Genomic DNA, 6,631 nt, shown 5'->3' with positions numbered 1-6,631 from the left:
AGCAGGTCGAACAATCGCATGTTAACTTCTGGACCCACCACGAGGGGAGTGGTCCTTATGTTGACCTTACCATAGAGGAGAGGATGGGTGGGGGATTGAGTGTATATATGGCTACAGACTGCAGCATGTACACCAATATTAAAGGAAATTAGAGGCAGTGTCACTGATGTGAAGCACTTAAAAACCATTACAGTAGCAGCAATTTAAAAAAAGCAATTAAGACTGCTGATTCTTTTCACATCTCACTATTCGAATGGCTTGTATTGGTTCTGCTGTTGCTTTGCACTTCAGTGTCAGTTATAGCTCAGCAATTTAGGTACTAGACTATTGATCATAAGGTCATTCATTCAAACCCCATCACTGCCAACAGTTCCCACTGTTGGGTCCCTAAGCAAGGCCCTTTAGCATTAATTGCTTGTACTCTGTACAGTCATTTAACTATCATTTAACTGTGTACCTCATTTCCAAAAGCCGATTTTCTAGTTACATGTATTGCGAAGTAACTGGTAAACGTTTACTGCAATGTTAGGTACTTCTACTCTCTGTAGTATCAGACAGGACCATAGAGACAACAAGAAAGAAGCAACATTGCTACATGTACATAAGGGATAGAGGTTAATAAATAAGTAATTAGAATCCAAAGTACCATCAAAATAGACTATTAATCATAAAATATGACGTTAAAATCAATACATAAGCACATCAAATACATTAAAGACTTTTTTGCTTTGAAACAATACCTAATCTAAAGTGATAAACTGGTTACCAAAGATACCAAAGATGAACCCGTGTTCATATCCTTTTAATGCAAATTGTCCCAAACGTGTCTACAAATTTGGATATTCAGTTTGGACCACACGTGATTGCTTTCTTAGTATTAAATGTGATTCTTTTACAATTCTACTGTTCTTTCTTTAGTGTTTTTTAAAGAATAGTAGCACGCTGCCTAGTGTTAAACACACACACAGTTTTATAATTTTCCTCTCAGTGTTGTTGCTTTATCCCTGGTGTCCTTGTAAAATTCAAGTTTTGTGAGTTTGAATTACATCAAGCTGCCAAGATGAAAACTGATGCTTATAGCTCGTGTCCTGGGGTTTCTCCTTTTCAGATGATTTTATGCTCTGTGTTTAACTAGAACAAGTAATAAATGTAGTAAATCAGACATTAATCTGACAGATTCTTGACAAGTATGACCGATAAGGAAACACTAGAAACTAATAATCATGAAAGAACTACAGTTAAGGTTAAAAGTTAAATACACTTGTATGTCATTGACTTGCATGTCTTGGGGTTTCAGTGATTTCTGCAACTCTTTATGTGTGATTGTAATCAGAACACACTTTTAAAGTTGCTCGGGTGGTGCAGCAGAATAATTTGCTAGCCCACCTAAAAAAATATTGATGTCTAGTCTTAGCCTGGGTACTAACAGACACAACAGAGCTTGTCTGAGGGAGGGAAGGTCAGACAGGGTTTCTCTTCGTTGCTGCTCTAATAGCGACTCCCATTTGATGGAGGTACATATAGGGCATAACGTGACTCTTGTATGCAATGCAGCTTTGTTTAAGAATCCACCGCTGGCTTGTGGTTCGGGCAGTTGTAGCCTAGTGGTTAAGGTACTGGACTAGTAATCAAAACAGCAGCAGTAACAGGTTGTCACTGTTGGGCCCTTGAGCAAGGCCCTTAACCCTCAATTGCTTAGACAATATACTGTCACAGTACTATAAGTCGATTTGGATAAAAGCATCTGCTAAATGCAGAAAATGAAATAAATTCAATGTAAAGAAGCAGTCGATGACATCACAGGTCAAAGGATGTGGGTACTAGTCTGCAGCTCTCGTCCACAGTGCACTACCTAAAACATAATATGAATAACAATGACAATCTTGAGTCAGTGTTTTGCAAAATGTGTTTTCTATTAACACTAACCTTGACCCTGTCCATTACCATGTCAGCCACTGGTTAGTTACACCTACAAATGAGAAACATCAAGGCATAAAATTCTGCAAAAAGTTGCATGCAGTAAGACTTGCTATATATTCTACAGAGCCAAAATGAAGAAAATGTTTTATTTATCAGAGTCTCCTTCTGCTCCAGTAATGAGGAACTTGAGAAAGACTGCAAATACCACAGAAACACTTGGAACGCAAAGCCGCATTTCAAATCCCTGAGAATATAAATTGTACAGCTAGAGAGAACAGGTGTGGGGAATTCCCTTTCTTTCCAAATATTTTACAAGACGTCCTACTGATCCAAACCAGACGGGTTGCAAATCAAAGTACCCTCCTTCAGTGAAGGGTAAAACTGAGCCAGCTTGTGGATGTTCATTTATTTAAACGTGTAAATTACTTTACATAGTTTGCTTGGATTAGATTTAGTTGTTAGTATACACTGAACGACTGCTACTCTGATGGTATCTTAATAATGGAAATGCAATTTCTAACCCCCTTTTCACATCAGTATGTATGATATTCACTTAGGGGTCTGTTTATATTTATTTATTTATTAGGATTTTAACGTCATGTTTTACACTTTGGTTACATTCATGACAGGACAGGTAGTAACTGCTTACACAAGATTCATCAGTTCTAGTTCAATGTCAAACACAGTCATGGACAATTTTGTATCTCCAATTCACTTCATTTGCACGTCTTTGGACTGTAGGAGGAAACCGGAGCTCCCGGAGGAAACCCACGCAGACATGGGGAGAACGGGTCTGTTCATAAGTATTAGGGCTAATGTGACCATGGACTTTTTAGGATATTAAACAACTACAACATGACATAACCAAGCCATTGTACGGCACCCCTGGAGCAAATAGGATTAAGGGCCCAACCGTGGCTGCATGGCAGAGCTGGGATTCAAACTCTCAACCTTTCAGTTGATAGCCCAAAGCCCTACCCACTAGACTACCAATATCACTACCACTGTCCACTAATTCATTCAAGCTCACATCTAGGTGCAGTGTAAAATATCCAGCCCACTTGGTTATGTTTAACAGGTTAGAGTACACGACTGATACTCATGTAAACACATGATAAACATACAATTACCAGTGACAAGTATTGAACCTACGTCCCTAAAGCTGTGTGATTTAATGTACCACTTTGCTACTGTAATAGTAAAACATTACACAGCTTACTAAAAATAAAGTGGCTGTATATCTAATCAGACCTCGTATGAGTAAACTGGGTGCCTCACCCTAATATGGGTCCTGAGGACCTAAATCTTTACTCCAGTCACTGTAGGGAGTTTGGCATATTTCTGCTGTGTTTACATTCCTGCACTTGTGAGTGAATATGTAAATGATGCCATAAAATGTACTGATCCAACTCAAATCTGAACAGGATGAAGCAAAAAAAATATATACATGAATGAATGTCACACCTGATCAGGTCCTGGACCATGTGTCTGATCCCGAGCTCCGGGGTCGTGTGTGTGATGTTGAAGGGAAACAGTGATTGGATTAGTTTTGTGATTATTTCAGTTGGAGTGTGGTGAGAAACATTAGGATGTATTTACATTAATGATCAGCCCTCGGCTTCTCTCACCGTGGTTGGAAAAATATTCTCATGGACCTTTGACCCGTAAACGGAACAGGTTTAAGAATTTTGTGTTTAGACAGCGGTCTGTGTTTCTTCCTTTCTGTGTGTGTGAGGGAACATGTAGGGGAACGAACATGTGACAGAGAGAGAGAGAAACTGATAACAGAGAAAAGAGGGTTAAAGACATAATATCAGTTATTATAGCAGCAGTGGAAACAGTGACACAGGGTTCAGTTTTCTCAGGAATTACCAAATAAATCATTTTCATTCCAGTACTGACGTGTACTGTCATAGTAACGATAAACAAGCTGTTTTAAGGGTTGTTCTACATTGTAAGCAATAGGTTTTGCTCTGCTTTGATTTACAGGTGCTCTTTTTGTCAATATACTTTATTAGAATAGAATAGAACACCTTTATTTGTTCTACAGTATATATACATACAGTACATGTGTACAGTATAATAAAATTATTTTAGCATATCTCAGGCTGGGGTCAGAGCGCAGGGTCAGTTATTGTATGGCGCCCCTGGAACAGACAGGATTAAGATCCTTGCTCAAGGACCCAATGGTGGCTGCACAGCAGAGCCGGATTTCAATCCCACAATCTTCTGATTGATAGCCAAAACCTCTACAATAATTTTTTGTAAATGTACAACAAACTACCACCATCTCAGAATTGCTTTAGATAGATGCCTCAAGCTGGCTTCTGATGCAAAGCGTTAATTCTGTATATAAAAAAAGTAGGTTTCAGCTGTCCATCAAAGGGAGAATAGTAGCACTAATAATAGCACAATTTGGAAGTCGTTCTTTAATGCCTGAAGGCTCACAGAGAGCCCTTAGAGGGTGTAATGATGCAGCAAGAGAAACTCTGCTCTTACCTCTCGAGACTTACCCCTCTCATCACCTTTACCTTCACACCGGCCTGAAGAGATTCTTTACATACACTGAGGTTAAAAGTATTTCGACACCTAACCAAGAGCTTGTTGTTATTTAAAAAAGAAATGGCATTAAACAGAGTGACCTTTATGTGACCAGCTATAACAACAGCCACTCTTGAGAAGGCTTCTCACATAACTAAGGGAGTTTGGGAAGGGCATCTGTGTCAAAAGATGTGCACTGATGTTGATCAAGAAAGCCTTACTTGATGTTTCAGGTTATTCCAAAGCTGTTCAGGTCACCTGAGTTTCCTTAAATCTTCATGTTTTTATAGAGTTGTATAGAGTTGCTTTGTTGCTGCAAAGTTTGAAGCATATGATTTTCTTTATAAAGTTGATTTATTATGCCTGTTAGCAATTGTTGTGGCTAAAACACACAACGATTTTTGTACATTTGCAAACCTTTTACTGTGGAACTAGTTTTTCCGAGAGAGGATTTTAGGGTTATACATGACCATTATTACCGTTTTATTTTGTGGGTCATAAAAATTGATAACCATGGAGGAGTGGGGAAACTTCTTACCCATAGAAAAGCCACCCAAGAGAATATGCAGAATGTCACAAACTGACTAGAGGTGAGGCATAAACACAGGTCCTAGATACCTGCTGTGGCCCCCCTTCCACCCCGGGACCCCAAGGAACCATCCTTAGGAGACACTTACACAAATAAAACTAGATTTTGGACTTAAACAGAAAATGTGTTTTTCATTTATTGTTCTAAGACTCATTAGTGTGCACTATTTTAGGAGAAATCATAATAATAATAATTGGGTTCTTCTCATGATTTAAAACCCCCCTACAAAAAATCTTCTGTGTGAAAAGCAGATTTAATGAACCCTGGCAGAGACGTTCGCTGTGCTGCTGGCTGAAAGCCGTCAATGGGCGTGATGAAGGCAGTAAGAGGAACTCCACCCTGTACACTGCCGACAGACTTACTGCTTTCTCTGCACCAGCAGAGGCTAACTTAACCTTTACACCACCCTGAGGAGGTCATACTTTCCAGATTTTTTTTAAACTATTTTTATTAACCTTTATAAATTTTCAAAATTTTGGATTCTTCCCACTTTTAAACATATATAATATTAGAGCCAGTTGAAGCAGCAGCAACAGTGTCGCAGCTGGCAACATGTGGAGTGTGTAACTGTGTCAAAACCTAAAATTAGAAGAAAAAACACAAGTTAATAAGAAACACACAATGTTTATTATTCCTGGAGTTTCCCAGGGGTCACCATAAGTCATCTTTAGACATGGGGAGTCACTGCACTCATACTTGTGGCAAATTCTTCATAAAAACACTGCGGAGCTGAGCAGAACTTTGACAGATAGCGCTTAACAGTTAAGGGTCTCTTCTTCTCTCTGTGTGCACTTCCCTCTCTATGTGTTCAAATTATCATTATTAGGTAACTAAAAGAAAGCAAATTTAGAAAGTAATACAATCATTAGGCTTTATCCATTTCATTCATTCATTCTCATCAACCGATTTATCCTGGTCAGGGTTGGAGTAAGTCCGGTTCAGCCTCTTCCCTGTCAAGGTGTTTGTTGAAGAGAAGGGTGACAGGAAAATACGATGATCATGTTTCTTACATGAACACACACATGGCAGAAAACAAGGTGGGTGACAGTATGAGAGGGATTAGGAATTTTAGGAGAACACTGGGTAACCCCCTTCTCTTGATAAAGCAAAGCGGAAGCCAATAACATTAAAACAATAGTGTTATCGGGCATGGCTCTTCCTGTCTACCATTAACCCCTTACCAGCCTAACCACTGAGACAAAATCCCAAAGTTACACATTATTAACTAACTATACAGCAATTCATAACACAAATAGTCATAATGTGCCAATCTGCCGTAGAAATCCACCAGGGGCATGGTTATAGAATCTCAGCCTTCTGCCATGCTATTTATGGCTGGCAGAGGGGGCATGGAGGTGCAGATGAGGTGCAGACATGTTGGTTTCTCTTAATTGAGTCACCTGCGCCTCCTTGAGCGTTGGTTCACTTTAGGTGGAAGTGTTCCTATTCATCACAGTTTCTTACTCACAGAGTTGCCAACTCCTTAGTTGGCAACCTGCTTTTTCTAGAAAGCATGACTCGATCTGATATCCCAGCACTCTTTGGCTGTCATGCCCTTTTCCCAAATGGACCCAATGTTTG

Source organism: Trichomycterus rosablanca, chromosome 26 (assembly GCF_030014385.1).
Source record: "Trichomycterus rosablanca isolate fTriRos1 chromosome 26, fTriRos1.hap1, whole genome shotgun sequence".
In the NCBI taxonomy this organism is placed as follows: domain Eukaryota; kingdom Metazoa; phylum Chordata; class Actinopteri; order Siluriformes; family Trichomycteridae; genus Trichomycterus; species Trichomycterus rosablanca.
The sequence above is the reverse complement of the archived record's forward strand: the minus strand, read 5'-3'. Positions refer to the sequence as shown.